Source organism: Aythya fuligula, chromosome Z, assembly GCF_009819795.1.
Source record: "Aythya fuligula isolate bAytFul2 chromosome Z, bAytFul2.pri, whole genome shotgun sequence".
Taxonomy (NCBI): Eukaryota; Metazoa; Chordata; class Aves; order Anseriformes; family Anatidae; genus Aythya; species Aythya fuligula.
Genome location: NC_045593.1, coordinates 65091421 through 65109106, shown reverse-complemented (window position 1 = coordinate 65109106; position 17686 = coordinate 65091421).

The window sequence follows — 17686 nt, the reverse complement described above, 5'->3', positions numbered from 1 at the left end:
AAATTACATCTTTGACCATTCTGTCTATCTGTGCGTTAAGTCTCTGTTCTACATTGCTTCCAACATTCTAGTAAGCCAAGGATTTGAACACTACAATACGCATGTCTTAGAAGTTTGACTCTCCCATTAAGAAGAATGTATACAGAAAATGTTTGCTTTGGCATTATTGTTAGTATATATTTATATTAAAAATGTGAGATGAGCTTTCACCTAAGGTTAGAAGGTGATGAGACTGTTAAGTGTTCTGTATCATCCCCAGGTTCGCCATGCTATAGGCAACCAGTCCTTTCTCATTGTGCCTGCCTTCTGTTAGCTTGCTCAAATTAAGAAGATTGTATTTCCCATTACAGATCATTTGTGCAGCCAGTCACCACTGAGGCATGTTGTAATAGCTTCAAAGATTCCCTCTGGATCCTGCAAACAGGCTAGAATACCATTATCATGTGGTTAGTTGAGAACAGACTGTACATATACAATTCAAAAAAGAGTGAATTATCCTTCCCACTCAGGCATCTTGTTTCACGGTAGCTGAGTCCTGAAGATCCTTCTGCTTGGAAGTTTGTATTGTTTTATTCACTATTTATGTTGGAGGGTGGAGGGGGTTCTACAAATAACATTTCTCTGTCCAAAAAAAATAATAATAAATAAATGTACTTTTAAATTGATATTGTTTTCAGCTTAAAAATGCATCATATTTGTTTCTGAATAAATAACTGAATGAATAACCTCAGGGTAGTTAGTAACTGACTCAAAAACTTTAATTTAGTTCCTATTTGACCTATTTTGCGTTTCTTTCAATGTTTGCATATCATTTCACCAAAATAATTCATGTGTTCATGCACAGAGTGTAGTACATGCTCTTATCCATTCATAGTAGGAATAGAAAAATTGTAAGAGTAATGTGTGTTTTAAAAGGGTGACTTGAATTACTCTTCTTGTGGTTGATTGTGTATGCATGTGGGAAGTATACCTGATTGTCTTGTCACTTGATCTCCTGTTTTTTGGCTACTCACTGCTTTCCTGGTAATAAGTAAGCCTAATCACTTAGAAGGAGGAAAACTTCCACAAAATATTTTTTGGGAAAAAAATATCTAGTGACTTAGTTATAGTGAGCACACTGTACAGGCTCTATTTTCCCATGCTCTGATGTTCTTAGACATCCACATTTTTCAGAGTTTTAACATACTTGTCTTGAGGTGAGACATCTTAAAGGTTACACTGTGATTGAAATTTAAACTGAAATAATTTCACAGAATGACATTTCATCGTGATTAATGATGAAGGGAATCTCTTATATCACCATTTTCTCCTCATCACTCATTTATTCCTAGGAAACCCCTTGAATTCTGAGAGCACTAATAAATCTAAGTAAAACTAAGGGCCTAATTTAGAATCCATGGGAGTCAGTGAGAAGGTTTCTTTGAAAAGTGGGGCCTCACAAGGAGAGGGAGACAATCCCCACCATTGTCCTGCCGCCCACTCCTCTTTTGATGCAGCCCAGGATGCACTTGTTCTTTTTGGCTGCAGGTGCTCACTGCTGGCTCGTGTTGAGCTTTTTGTCCACCAGAACCCCCAAGAGATTCTCTGCAGAGCTGCTCTCAATGAGTTCTTCTCCCATTCTGTGCTTATGTCTGGGAATGCCTCGACCCAGGTGCAGCACCTTGCACATGGCCTTGTTGAACTACATTAGGCTCAACATGGGCCCACAGTTCTAGCTTGTCCAAGTCCTTTGAATGGCATCCCTTCCTTCTGTTGTATCAACTGCACAACTCAGCTTGGTGTCTTCTGCAAACTTGCTGAGGGTGCATTTGATCCTGCTGTTTATGTCACTGATAAAGATGTTGACCAGCACTGACCCCAGGACAGATCCCTGAGGGACATCACTTGTCACCAGCCTCCACCTGGACACGGAGCCACTGACCACCAAAGTGGTGCAGACAATTCCTTATCTACTGAATGGTACACCCTTCAAATTCACATCTCTCTAATTTGGAGATCAAGACGTCATGTTAGGCCAATGAATAAATGAGAACTTTTATCCCCCTCATCCTTGCTGGTCATAATATAAATTGAGACATCACCTTTGTCACCTTTGTTTTTCAAAGAGATCATTTTGGAAGCTGAACGTGCTTAGGTTAAGAAGGAGGCAGAAGAACATCCAAAAAAAAAAAAAAAAGAGGAAGGTCATGGACTCACAGATGATTTGGATGCTGCAAGGACCAGCCTGTGTGTGCTAAGGTTACACAATAAGTATTCTTAATTAGTGACATTAGTGTAATGAAGAAAAGGAAAAGAATTTTTATTTTATTTTATTTTTGTGTACAGGTAGCAAGGTAGATTTAATTATAAGGATGCAAGAGAAAGATTCAGAGTAGGTATAATAGTTACCAAATCAGTGACAAAACTTATTTATGCAGTCTAATAAGCTACATATATCAAGAAGCATTAGTGCTGTTCTGCCCTAAGGGAACAATATTAACTAAAGACTGCTGGCACTTAGTCACCTTTCCAATTTGAGGATTATATTTCTTCCCTTAAACGGGTGATTTCTAAGATTTTATCTGTGCAGATGCACAACGTGTTTATTCTCTATAATTCTCTAGGGCAGTTGGGCACAAAGAAAAGTTTGAAATGAATGTCAAATACATGTTGGTTACCGTTAAAATCAAGTGATACATGTTGTGTTCCATTATCTGCTTTTGAATATATTTGCACACATATAAAGAATCCTCATGGAAGATGAATTTAGAAACTACCCTTTGCTATATAGTATGAAGAGGATAGTATGGAGATAATGTATCTAACTGTATATTTAAGAAATAGAGGTCAGATATCAATGCTGTAGCTCCAAAGACCAGAATACTGGAATTGTGCTAAAGATGATAGCACATCACATCACCTAAGGCAGTGATGACTTCATTGTGGTGACTATATCATATCTGTACATATCTCAGAGGCAGTGAGTGATACTCAGATAGAGACAGTCTAAGTCCTGAGAAAAACTACCAGTAATCCATACTTGCGTTTGAAGGTGTTTGCACATGCAAACTATCCACTTACATCAGTAACTGTGTGCCAGTCTGAGTTAGTGTCTGGGTTTAGATGGACCAGATAAATAAAGAGTTAGAGACAGGATTATTAATCCCATAAAGGGGATGGATGACTGTGTAATAAAAATATTGAATGACTTGCCCAGGGATGCATAAGAATGATAAAGCCATGAAATTAAGCCATGAATTTAAACATCTTTTCCACATTCCAGTAAGGTGTCCTATCTGGGGGATGGCATTTTCTCTGAAAATTTGCTTTTTGAGCTAATTATATTGCACTGTGAAGTTCCTTAGATACTACATGTCATGTTCTCTGCCATATATATTGTTTGTTCTTTTTCTAATTCTTGTGCAGGTTACAAAGTAACTGCTTTTTAAATGTCTCAATCACCAAAATGACATAAATTTGTAGCAATCTGATAAGTGAAATTGACTCTTTGCTCCTCTCTCACAAAGTTTAGGTAAGATACTCTTTGAGTGAAAACTACTTACAAGATAGTTGGATATACGCTATTAGAGGTCTATTCCCATTATGCTTTTTATTGTATGATCTATAGAGTTAGTAGTCAGGTTAGCATTCCCTTATTTATTTATTTATTTATTTATTTATTTATTTATTTATTTATTTATTTATTTTAACTGTGTTGAATGATCTCCAAATTAGACCTGTAAAGCAGTCTTCTACTACATGTACATTTTCTAACAAGAAAGAAAAAATTGTAGTTTGTATCACGTTTATGGTATACAGCCTCTGAATCACTCAAGAATGGATATACCTTTTTTTTTTTTTTTTTTTTTTTTTTTTTTTTTTTTAGAAAAAGTGGACAGCTATCAAGACATTGTCAATATAGATATTTTTAATACCACTTTTAATACGACTTTAGGTATTAAAGAAATCTATTGGACTCTGAAAGTTGAATGTGAAATTTCTGTGTGGAAATGTGGAAATGTGGATTTAACATTCTGTGCCAAAAGCTGAATTGTTAAAATAATTGAGATTATTAATTATTACTACCTTTAACAGTATATAACAATAATCTCTCAGTCTTTGATGAGCAGGATGAAGTTAATTAATGTATAGGCTACTAATGACTGAGCAAACTACAAATCATTGCTGCAGTCGCATTGATTCTGACAAGGTTGAGGTGAATTTGGGGTCAGAAGTTTAAGATGATTTTACAATAAATGTTAAAGCAATAACAGGTATTAAAGCTGGATTATTTTAAAGAGGATTTTAAAACAATGAAGTTATCATTTAAATGTTCTCTTTGCCTTAACACAAGCATATGTCTGAGTTCCTAGATTTCTCTGTATGAAATTCTAAAAGGCATATTTGGCACTACAGTGACCCAACCAGCTTAATTGTACTATTTTTTATATTGAACACATTTTATTTTATTTTATTTATTTATTTTCTGTCAGAAACTTACACATTTTGTTATTAAAATCCCCAAAGCTCACTGGTATCATGTTGACAAATATATTTCCCTTTTTCTATTTCCTAATGTATATATATTTTTCATTTCCTTGGTAAATAGTATCAAATTTCTGCAGTTACTTGCATTGTAGGTGTTATTTGGGAAGACTAAATATTGAAAATGTACATGAGAAACCAAACCGTCAAGTTTGAGGGAATCAAACTTGATTTGAGCCGTCAAGAAAAGAGGGAATGGCTTCAAGTTGCACCAGGGAAGATTCAGGCTAGAAATGAGGAGACATTTCTTCTCAGAAGGAGCAGTCAGGCATTAGAACAGGTTGCCCAGGGAGGTGGTGGAATCACCATCCCTGGGGGTGTTCAAGGAAAGGTTGGACGTGGTGCTTAGGGATATGGTTTAGTGGGCGAAATTGGTAGTAGGGGCATGGTTGGACCGGTTGATCTTGGAGGGCTTTTCCAACCTTAATGTTTCTGTGATTCTATTTATATTTAAGAGATTGATAATTGACATTCATGCAAAATAGGGTATGTACAGTTCATATATATTTATTTTATAAAAGCAGGATATTTAGAGATGATTTAGTAATATCTAATATCCATATGAACACTCTGCTCAGAAACAATCATTGCCCAAAGTTTAGTTAGCTCTCATTTTGAATTAGACACATAACCACTTGAGCCATGAAGTTCTTTTTAGCAACAGTTTCCTGTGAAGAGGGTAAACTGGTTACCCTCAGTTAAAAAACAGTTAGTAAACTGGTCCTTTACAGCAGCGTGCTATCTGAAGTACAGTGCCCATCTGGTCTAAATGATTTATCAGAAAATACATTAGAAATTATGGACATGTACTGCATATACTTTTAAATTCAACATTAAACATTTTTTTCTTGGACAACATTGATCTGCTAGAGAATTAAATGCATAATGTGTGAGGCAATGGAATAAGATTTAGTGATGGGAATCATTTACAGCATATATATGCTTTATTGCTTTCAGAGAGAGACTAAAAGTGTAGTAAAAACAAACAAACAAGCAAAAAACACATAATTAGTCAGACAGTTGGATGATTCCAGTGGCTTCTTTCAGTCACCTCTCCTTTTCTAAGGATACCTTACTTGTCCTTTTCTTTATGTATAGTTCCCATATTTGCTATGTAAATACAAGAGTTTGCAGTTGGGTTGATCGCATGGTGATACTTCACCATGTGGGCAACTGTGGGTGTTCCCTGGAACATGATTTATTACATGATATATGATATGGCAATACCATATCATGTATTGTAACATGTTATTATCCAAGCACAAATACAGGCTGGGCAGAGAATGGATTGAGAGAAGCCCTGAGGAGAAGGACCTGGGGGTGTTTTATGAGAAGCTTGACATGAGCTGGAAATGTGCGCTCACAGCCCAGAAAGCCAGCTCTGTCATGGGCTGCACCAAAAAGAGCATGACCAGCAGGGCTGGGGAGGTGATTCTCCCCCTCTGCTCTGCTCTCATGAGAACTCAGCTGGAGTCCTGTGCTCAGCTCTGGGGCCCCCAGCACAAGAAAGATGTGGGTCTGTTAGACCGGGTCCAGAGGAGGGCCATGGAGATGATCAGAGGGCTGGAACACCTCTCCTCTGAAGAAAGGCTGAGGGATTTGGGGTTGCTCAGCCCAGAGAAGCTCTGGGGATGCCTTATAGCAGCCTTCCAGTAACTAAAGGGGGCCTACAGGAAAGCTGGGGTGTGTAGCGATAGGACATGGGGTAATGGCTTTATACTAAAAGAGGGGAGATTTAGATTAGATGCAAGGAAGAAATTCTTTTTTATGTGAGTGGTGAGGCACTGGAGCAGGTTGCCTAGAGAAGCTGTGGATGCCCCATCCCTGGAGGTGTTCAAGGCTAGGCCGGATGGGGCTTTGAGCTTTGGATTGTCCTTTGGCCTGGTGGGAGGTGTCTCTGCCCATGACAGGAGGTTTGGAACTTGATGATCTTTAAGAAACCTTCCAAGCCAAACCATTCTGTGATTATGTGATTCTGTAATCCTTAGCCAAGCACATAATAGACTACATAGCCTCCTCTGGCAGAAAGCTGAGATATTTTTGTTTAGTTGCATTCTATCCCATTTAAGAACAAACAAACAAACAAAAAACTCTGATGGTGTTAAAAGACAGAGAACTTTTAAACTATTTTTCAGTACCTTTTCTCTCTCCTCAGTACTGTTGTTCAGGGCACTTCCACTAGTGTGCCACTGTGGATGGGTGAAGAGCAGACAACTCTTCAAGCTAGAAAAGTTAATGCACCACAGCACCATGTTCCTGAATAATATGGATTTATTTATTTATTTTTTTAAATCACTTTTCATCACAGGTAATCAATAAATAGTTTTTTGTTTGTTTGTTTGTTTTTTAACATAATGAAAGCACAGAAAATCACTGCACAAGAAATGTGAATTGTGCCATAGTTACACTTTGGTAATTCAGTGTTGGTAGGATGACACCACAGGAACCCAGTTCTTATTTCTGTGAACGGAACCAGGTTCTTGTAGTTTCAGCTGGAACTTCCATTTTTTTTAGCTCCAGCTTTAAGGATGAACCTCTTGGAGCATGGCTTACATCAAATATAGACACATTGTTTTCAGAACAGGCATAGTTGGTGCATCTTGCTTTCTGGATATCCAATTTAAAATACATTGCTCATGTTTTTTTAGTAGTTTTGAAAACTCAGAACTATCAGTGATTTCAGTTGGAGTTACTCAACTATCCACAATAAAAACTCCGAAACATGTGCCTGAATCACCTCACCTTTAAGAAGGAAACAAAAATTAAGTAATTAGCCACATTGTATAGGTTACTGTACATAAATTGGCTAAAAGACTCTACAAATAATATCTTTTGCTGATTTGATATTGTGTTCCTTCCTAATGCCCTCCTGGATTTCTCATTTTAACATTCTATATCAAGCTTTCTTACATGACATCTGTTATGTTACTGGAAGGATCTCTTCATAGTAATTTTAAAAGATTTCTAAAATCCTGGTCCAACTTCAGATAAATTTGTAGGAATAGTTCCAGGTGAACTGCACACTCCCTGAAACTAGACCACCCATTCTACACATATTTAACAGGCATTCTGCATTTTTAAAAGAGTTCAGATTAAACAAAATCAAACATTTTTGAAAAACATTTCAGATCTCAAGGAAATAAAAACAGTTAAAACACTGTCAGACAGTTCTCAAGAAATATATTTTCTAAATCAATGGAAATGTGACTTCTGTTTTTATTCTTTTGTTGCAGATGCCACAATACATGAAAGCATAAACTGTCTTCAGATCTGTTTAAGAATGGAAATGAAAGCAGACCTATGCTTAAAGGTGTACATGTGTGTATGATAGGCTTTTTCAACAGACCTGCATATATTATCACCTCCAGACATGCATTACAATGTAAAACACAATTTGTATTCAGGATCCTTCACAAAGAGCTGTCAGACTACTAAATATATTATGAAATTGAGAAGCAATACAGCAACATACATAAACATTACACAGTAATTTGAGCAATGAAATGAGTACCTTCCTGGTTAACACTGCAGAGAGAACTTCAGTTAGCCACAAGAATTATATGTAAATGATATAATTACTACAACTATAATTTTTAGATATTTATTTAAAAATAAAATATTTTCATAGATATTTGCAAAACTAATTTGGATTCCTAGCAAACTAGTATTTTGCTAGACATTCTCTATTAGCTTTGCTGATTTTATGAAAAGTCTCCAGATACTTTTAGTGACAATTAATAGGCTAAATTTGATATTATGTTATCCATATGACATAACAACATATTACCAAAAACTATTGTATTGCTTACCCACATTAGGAGTTGCATTACAGCGCAACTTAGAACAGATTCAGTGGAAATAGCATACTAAATAAGCATTAATATATCACCTCGTATTTGCATGTCTTTGACATGTTCTAAAAGATGTGAAGAGTTCTCTGTGGACCAACAGCTGCATGCTACCTTGGTTCTCTGTATTACAACTCAAATCTGGAGGAGAAAAAAGGTATAAAGGTTTTTTACCTGGTTTACCTTGTCCATGGAGCTTCTTGTTATTTCTACATGGAGTGCTCCAGAGATAACATCCTCATGTGCTTATTAATTATACCACCAACCCTTGAAGGTTTGGACACCCTTACTCACCAGTCAGAAAGAATCAAAGGTGTTTACTCCATTAAGGGACATGGACTGAATTCCCGTGAGATATGCACAGAAGAAAAACTGATTTTGTTCCTGACCGTGTCTTCAGAGCTCAATGCATTTGTGTTCAATGAAGTCAGTCCATAAGGACACAGAAACGAGAAGCCTGACTCAATTGCCCACATATATGTGCCTAGGATCTAGTTTGCCTTAGCTATCCGTGTAGTAGAGGCACTTAAGCTCACAGGGCCTGTGGTGGACTTGCATCCTCCTGGAATGGTGGCTGGTTATTTTAACACTAGTTAGGTTATTTTACAGCATTTCAAATGATATTTGGCATCTTTGGGTGGCCAATTGTATCAGATACAATATGTCAGTAGATGGATCTCACACTTAGGATTTCTGTATGAAATTGTTCCTGTGTTTCTGGTGGACTCATCCACAAGTGTTATTGTAGAGGTTAACATTTCCAATGTAGAGAAAACAAACAAACAAACAAACAAACAAACAAACAAAAAACGGATCAGTTATTAACCATCGAAAGTTGGCTTTCATCTTAGTCATCAGTTATGCTCTTTGATGATACATTTTCATTCTCTGCCTGAGTGCATGGAGGATACACTGAGGAGTGCTGAGGCTCAACTTTCTTTGACTTCTCTATGACTTCTTCCTATATTTGGGCATCTTAAGAGGAGAGTGGAAATGCCACAAAATATACAATAATGAAAGGACTGTCTTCTCATTAACAAGATAGATCACATCTCAAATTTTGTGCATAAAAATGCAGAAAAGGACAAACTATTTGCTGCATAGCACTATCAGCTCTTTATCAAATACTAGTACAGTGTTCTAGATCTGGGTGCAAATTAGCTTGCACACTGGATGCTGGCCTATGTTCCTGTTATGTCACTGGAAAGTTCACCAGCCTGATAGTGCCTGAGGTGCTAACCAAAGCTGAAATGGTTATCAAAAAGAACTACAGACAAGGCATAATGTGGACCTATATATATATATATATATATATATATATATATATATATATATATATATATGTATGTATGTATGTATATTTCCTAGACTTGTTAAAGAAAGGTCCCTTTTGATTTTTCAGGAGGGCAAATATTTTGTCTCCCATGAGCTAGCAGTGATAATTTTGCCTAGGGAAGGAAATGTGCCATGTATAGCCTTTTGCTTTGATTTTTCCTGGAGTTATGCTCAGTAGATTTCTTCGTGAAAAGCTCTTTATCTGTCCTTGGATTTCAGCAATGAACTACAATACACCTCAGAAGGAAAAAAGAAAGAACTTATCTTTATTTTTCTTAAACTCTTTTTAATATTATTTCTGGTACTAGTTATTAATATGTAATCGTTCAGTCAGTGTTTGAAACAGGAAACTTAAATGAAATAATATGTTCTTTATAGCTCTTTATTTTCAGTCATCTTCAAGCAATTAAAAACTAACAGCATCACATCTCTTATTGCCAGAAATGTTATTTCCCATATAATTAGTGTAAAACACTATCAGATTTTTAGTAAAAGATTTTTACACAAATGATATTATCAACTTCTAGACTTGGCAATTACATCTGCTGACAGTTGTGTACACACAGGAGATGGAATATGTGGATGTTCAGATGATTTAGTCCCACTAAGTCTTCATGGATCTTTATATACTGATTTTACATTCTAGGATGATGGTGAGAGGGGGAATGGAAACATATTTCAGAATAGTTTTTTAAGCAAACAGTATGAGTTACAACTCTGAAGTAGCAGAAAAGAAACACAAGTGACCGTCATAATATACATTATGTCTTGCATTTAGTTTCAACAGAATTTTAAAAAGTATTATGGAGATGAGTGCTTTCCTCTACTCAGCAGAATGCTACTTTTCTTCTCTGAAGACATATTTACTGGAATTGCAATAGCATCAACATCAGTTGCTGAGTTCACTGGCTACTCTTCAGGTGCTCTATCATTTCAGTAAACTAGAATTATTGTTCTCTAGGCTACTAGTAGCACTCAATGGTATAAAAAAATAGATGTATTTTAGTGAAAATAAAGTTTAAATGAATTAGTTTAATTTTACTTCATTATGTCCTTCCCATCTATGGAAATACTATTAATTCAAAATCCTGATAAATAAAGTCATACTACATGTAAGGCACTTGGAGACTTTTTTGAAACATATCCTCTAATGCATAAAATAGTGCTGTTCTGTACTGCAGATAGCTCCTGCTAAATAGATTTTTTAATGAGAAAAATCAAATCTGGGTAAACTGGTGAGATGAAATGCCTAGTCTAAAGACATATAATATTTTTGCAGGCATAATAAAATTTGTCCAAAATTTGTATTCTCCACCTGTGTTCTACAAATAGAGACATTGGTTCAATGATTTTTTGTCCCACAAAAGGAAAAAAAAAACCTTGCTCTCTTCTTCACTACTAAGGTAGATCAAATATCAGCTGTCTGTCAGGCATAGCACTCTTCAGAAAGAATCCTCACTTGATTGTAAGCATGCTATTAAGTGCTGGAGAATACTTAATGCAAATAACAGCGTTTAATTTTATGTTATTATATTACTGAATATTCTGCACATTGCGTATTTTCCCCACTAAAATAATTTACACTTGAAAACCTAAGACCTTTGTCTTGTTAGTGCCTTCATATTTTTCTAAAGGAATCTAGTCTGGATATTTGCTTTTGCTCTTGACCAGTATCACAGAAACATTTTTAAGTCTTATATTCACTAAAATTGGGCAGTGTCCAAAGAGTAAACAGGATCTAATGTGCTTTGGATTACTTTTTTTTTTTTTTTTTCTTTTTAACTTACCTTTTCAGTACATTACTGACAAAGGAGATTTCAGTTTTGCTACTGCCTATTACGTTTTAAAAGTGGTGTATAAAACTCAATATGTTCACTTACAGTTCCAGACAAATAAAATTTAGCAATGCCTATATTTTGTATTTTGCATCCTATAAATAACCATGAAGAAATTAAATTGAATCAACTGGAATTACCCTGGCGTGCAAGCAGAATGACTAGATTGCAAAGGACACTGCTCCCAATTTTTAATATGCAAAGTTTTAAGAAATCACTCTTCCAATGGGAAGAATAAATGTAGTGTCTGAATTTGCAAGTTAATACTTTTTGCTGTATGCTAGGATTTCCAAGCCCCCCAAAAAGTCTCAGTAGAAAATTAATAAGGCCTCAGTGTCTGAAAAGTATTTATCTAAGAATTATTTGAATATATTTATTTCAAATTCTAGAAGCTTCTATGAATTGCAAATTCAGACAATATTTCTCAGATATTCTAGTGATCATTCTTTTCTTGAATATAATTTTACCTGTAAAATGTTAACAATTGAACTACCAGTTAAAATAACGTCTAAAGCCCTATTTGTAGTGATTGAAAGTCTTACTTGTATTGCTGAAATCATAGTGCTAAATCATAGAAATATTTTTTCCTCTTGAATCTGCAATCTTAGATTTACAGCAATCCATTGCCAATACTGAACTGTTACTAGAATATGTATTTTTCTAAAGTCAGGAATTTTGCACGATTGGTTGTTTCTCCATTGTTTATCCATACAAAGAATGGGATGACAGCTGTCTCACTGGCATTATCTATTATCAGGAAAAGCAGAGAGCATAATTTATTATCACCACCATGCACTTTGGCTTGATCTGCTTTAAAATATTAATATCCTCTCATTATGATTGAATGGAATAATTTGCCTTTAACTTGCATGTAACCAGGACTCCAAGCAGGAATTTCTGGGACTGAAGTCAGGGGAACAATTCCCACTGGCACTGATGGGTGGTGGATTCCATGCAGGGCATTACACAAGATCGTATGAATACCTTAGAATAAAAATCTCATGTGTATGTTGGTGAGAACCATACTTTGACAACAAAAGATATACTGGATAATGTTGACTTACAAGATGATACAAAACCTGAAAAATACTTCACACTTTAATGGATACCTTTAGATCTGGTTCATTTGATGTGTTCTTTCACAATTTGATGTGGTTTCCTAGTCTTAACAAGCTTCTGCTGTCCTATGAAATGATTTTTTAATATGAAAAAAATTATAGTCTTCATCTTGAAAAGACTAAAAAAATACGAACAGACCTACTGAAGTCAACAGGCTAATTCATATGGAACAATAGCTATTCATATACTTGTGAGTTTTCAGGTTCAGGTCTTAAATTTGTTTTGTGACTTCTCAATAGCTAGAATGCACACAATTTTAAAATTGGCTTGCAGTCATTCTACATGGTAGAAAAACATATGTCCTTCAGGTCTCAAAAACTGATATATTGAGGGAGGATACCTGAAGACAATCTCTCTCTCTTTTTTTTTTCTTTTTTTTTTTTTTTCTACGACAAAATAATAATATATATTCCTAGAGAAAATTCAATTTTATATAAATTAAAAATAGTTAATATTCAAGCAAAAGGTGGATATAGTTATTAGAGAGGTATATATTTATTATATATATATATATATATATATATATATATATATATATATATATATGTAATTTCCCTGAAAGTTAACCCTACAAACACCATTTATTTATTTAATGTAATACTTTGCAAAGGTCAAAAGAAGTTGCTTGTGCAGCTCTGTGTCTTGTTTTTTCCTTTTGCTCCTGGACTGGAGTTTGTACCTACCTGTGTGCTTCTGCTTCCAACTGTTCTTGATCATTTTTGATTTCGTGCGTATTCATAATTAGGCCTCTACAATGATATCTTGCATATGCTTATATCTAAACATAAAACTACTTTAATAAATTCACTGTTTCTATAGGCTCCAATGCTTGATAGGACTGGATTTTCAATAGTTTCTACAGTGACCTCATATAATCATATTAGGCCATTAATCCATTTCTTCCAGATCAAGCTACTTCATTGTTAACTTCTTTGGTTCTACCTTCTTTTTGTATGAAAGTTCAGTGCAACTACTGCTTTTTCTAAACTCGGTTTGGGTCTATCCTTATCCCACAGAGCTGGGAAGCATTGTAACAATATAAAATGAAGCTTATTCTTTATGCTCCCTAATTTTACAGAAGCAGAGAATTTATAGATTGACATAGAATCAAGTTACTTTTGGCATATTTTCTTCCAGTTACATGGCCATTGGAAATCTCTTTGGAACAGATTAAACAAGCATCTGGTTAAATTAATGTAGGTATGTATGGTCTTGAGACAGGGAGTTGGAGATAAGGATCTCTGAGGGCATTATTTTTTAATTTAACTAATGTCAGATGCCTACAATATAAGTACTGACAACTTCAAATTGATGATTTTAATTAATACTTTCAAGAAATTAGGACTGTGGATCACAAATATAAAGATCAAATTTATCAGAAGTCAGAAAACACTGTTAGACAAAGTTGCATAAAATGCTGGTATTTTTGAAAAGCCTACAAAACTGGGAGAGAAAATGATTCCTTTGAATAGTAATACTGTTCAGACTGAAAATAAAAGAATGTTCAGTTCTTTTTTCTTTTGTCTGGATGTTGAAAATATATTGGGTAAACAGCACCATTAAATTTTGAGAATACTGTGTGTGCATACAAAAAAATATCTCCTCCTGCTGGAATTTCTTATCTTAGCTGATTTTTTTTTTTTTTTTTTTTTTCCTTCACAATGATCTAAAAGACTGAGAAAGTAACCTATTAGAAGTTACTATGTGTGTATATATATATATATATATACACGTATATATATATATGTATATATATACACGTATATATATACATATATATACGTATATATATATACATATATATATATATATATAAAACATATATATATATAACATATATATATATTTACAATGGGCTCTCTGAGAATGGATAGCATATTAACCAAATGAGAGGAATAAGGGAAGACTTAATTCATAATTTCTAAAAATCCTTATGCTTCCATTTAGCTTTGGCAGAGGAAAAAATAAGAGGCACATAACCAGTTAAAAACTTGAGAATTCATTCTATGAAAATAGATTTTTTTTTTGTAGAATATATGGTAATTTATATAATTTGAATATCAGAAATAAAGCTACCAGAAAAAGTAAAAAGAGGAAGAGGGAAGGAGTACAGGAGGGAGGGAGTATGCACCTTTCACATTTCAAGCAGAAAAGAAAACATAATGAAGTAAGAGCATAGACCACAAGCAATGCTACAGCCTATGTTGATAGAAACTTGAACCAAATTTTATATAGATTCCAAGTTATATCTCTACAAGGCTCTAGTCCATGAAATTACTAGAAATAACAGTAGAGAAATTGCAGTAGAAATATAAATATTTAAATTGATAATGCTGAAAGATGTAGCATAATTGACAGATAATTGCAAATGTTATTAAATGTACAACTGGAAGGCAAATTGTGGAATTATTTCAGCAGAATTTATGTTAAGAATAAACAGCCATAAAGTGGATCAGATCATAAAACCTGGAATATGTTACATCCTAAGAAAGAACTGCATAGCCATTTACTGGAAGGATTAGAAAATATTAAATCAGAGGCATACTATCTCAGATACCTTTTCAAGGCTTGGTCCTTTAAAGTCTTTCCACTCCTTTTACTTTGACATCTTGTTTCAGCTACTTCCTAGTGTATGTGCTTATTCATGCACTTCCATGTTCAGACTTTGTGAGTTTCAGTCTGGCAATTCACGTACTTTTTGTTTTTCTTCTGGTGCTTCTGATCCCCAGAGAAAGAAGTAGAATGCATTCATTTCATACTCCCAGAGCTTTCATACTCCCAGAGCATACTTCCAGAACTACACTAGGAGCAGAAGAGCTACGCTCTTCTCACGATGGAAGTATATTTGTCCAGACACTTCAAAGAATTTCCTTTCACCTCCCAGCTGAAATATTTCCTAGCATGATTTTCTTTAAGGTTGGCTTTCATTATTGCTCAAGTTCAACAGCTTCAAAACCTTAGAGAGAAACATCATGATGGACAGCTTCTATGGCCTATTATCCATGAAGTCAATGTTCATTCCCTTGTTTGCAGCTTATGGTTCGTAGTGGATCTGGTATTAAATGCCTTTATGTACTGTGGTTTCTACCTAAAGCTACACTGCAAGGTGTTCTTCTGCATGAAGAAGACCTTGGGAGACCACATAGGAAAACAAAAATATGGTGAATTTGAATGGAAAAAAAAAAAAAAAATTCAATGCAATGTTTTGAAAAGAGAAAAATGCTTGTATTTTTCAGAGTCAGATGCACAGAGATCCTTCTTCACTGGTATTTTGGCTTCCTAAAGTACTGTACCAACATTAAGATATGGGAATTTCCATATTTCAATGTCTTGTGATTCACTTGTTTTGTCTGAAACTGCCACTTCACTTTATGAAGACAAAGGACTACTACAAATCCAAGACTGATGTATGTTTTAAATGCATCTTAATTTTTAGATAATATAATAATAAAATTTCCTGGAATACATGTTATGATCTCATGTCATGAGATCAAATGACATAGCAGTTGAAATGCTGGAAGAACTTCAAAATATACAAAGATCACATGATGGACATAGGGAAGAACGGTCCTAGCATCATATAGAAAATGACAGACTGATCATAACTACACAGACCCTAGTTTATGACATGTCTGTGCAAAACTTCAGCTTAATGCTTCATAGGGGCCAAAAAATAACATCAGATATTAGAAATCATTTGAAAAGCACTATGAAATAAAACAACAAGACATATATTGTTCTGATCCTCTTATCTCAGAAAAGCAATACCGGAACTGGTGGAAAAATCACAGATGCGTGACAAGGATGACAAAAATGTGGAACACTTTCTTTACATGGAATGACTAAATAAAACAGGAATTTTCAGACTGTGAAAAAAAAAAAAAACATTATAGCAGAAGTCTGCAAAATCATTTTCATCATCATTAGAAGCATATAAGGATCAATAAATTCAGTAGGTCTTCTAAGAAAAAAGCCAAGGCTAGGAGGAACCAAATTTAAACCAAATAAAATTATTCAGACAACAGCTAAGTTTTCTGTGAATATTCTTACTACAGGATGTTGTTGATGCAAAAATTTGACATTAGTTCAAGTGGAGCCTTGGACTAGGATTGTGAAAGAAATCTTCTGGGGGTTATTAAACAGAAAAAAGTAACGGGATTTCCTGACATGAGTAGTCAGAGACTAAGTACTTGGGGGCAGTGTCACATACGGTTGCTGTATTCCCTTAATATTCCCTGGGCCTAAGTTCCTTTGAACAAGTCAGAAGGCAGCTGAGGAATGCTGGCTGTGTTTGTTCTCATGTTAAGGCCAAGGGCCTGTTTCCAAAGACACTAGGCTTCCAGCTTCACTGGTTCCAGTGGAAATTGGTATCCCTCAATGAAGTTTTTGTGTCAGTTTGATGTTACCATTCTGCTAGTGTTTCTTCAGATAGGATTGCTATGAAGACAAAGCAGTTAAAACAGATCTTACCAAAGTAATTCTCCTAGTAGGGGGGGATTCATCCATGGAAGTTCTGTAAAGAACATGGAATCTCTGCAATGATGCAGTGATATATCTTTTTCTTCAGAAAGCCATAGAGGGAAAATTAAGTATAAATAAATTAAATATATGAGCTAGCCAGTTCACAGATACATTAGCTGCTTTAAGCCAGTAATGTTTCAATTCCTCACTTGCTCATACAGAAACAAAAATCAGGGCATATTTCAGCTTTCCAGCCTTTACAGACAAAATACAACTGAGCACACAATACGATCCACAGAACTAGAAATTTTTCTTATGCAATTTTGGATTGACAGAAAATTCTGTCCTCATTTTTGTTGATTAAAACAACACCTAAATTCCTGCAAAACCTCTTCCCACCCCTCCCCCAGGTTTCTTTACAGAATGTCTAATAATTTAGATATAGCAACTTATTTGTAAAAAATATTAATAATAATAAAATAACCCCCCCCAAATATATAAAAACAACTCACTTTGTATCTATTTATCTACTCCTTCCACATAATCCAATATTTTATAAAGCAG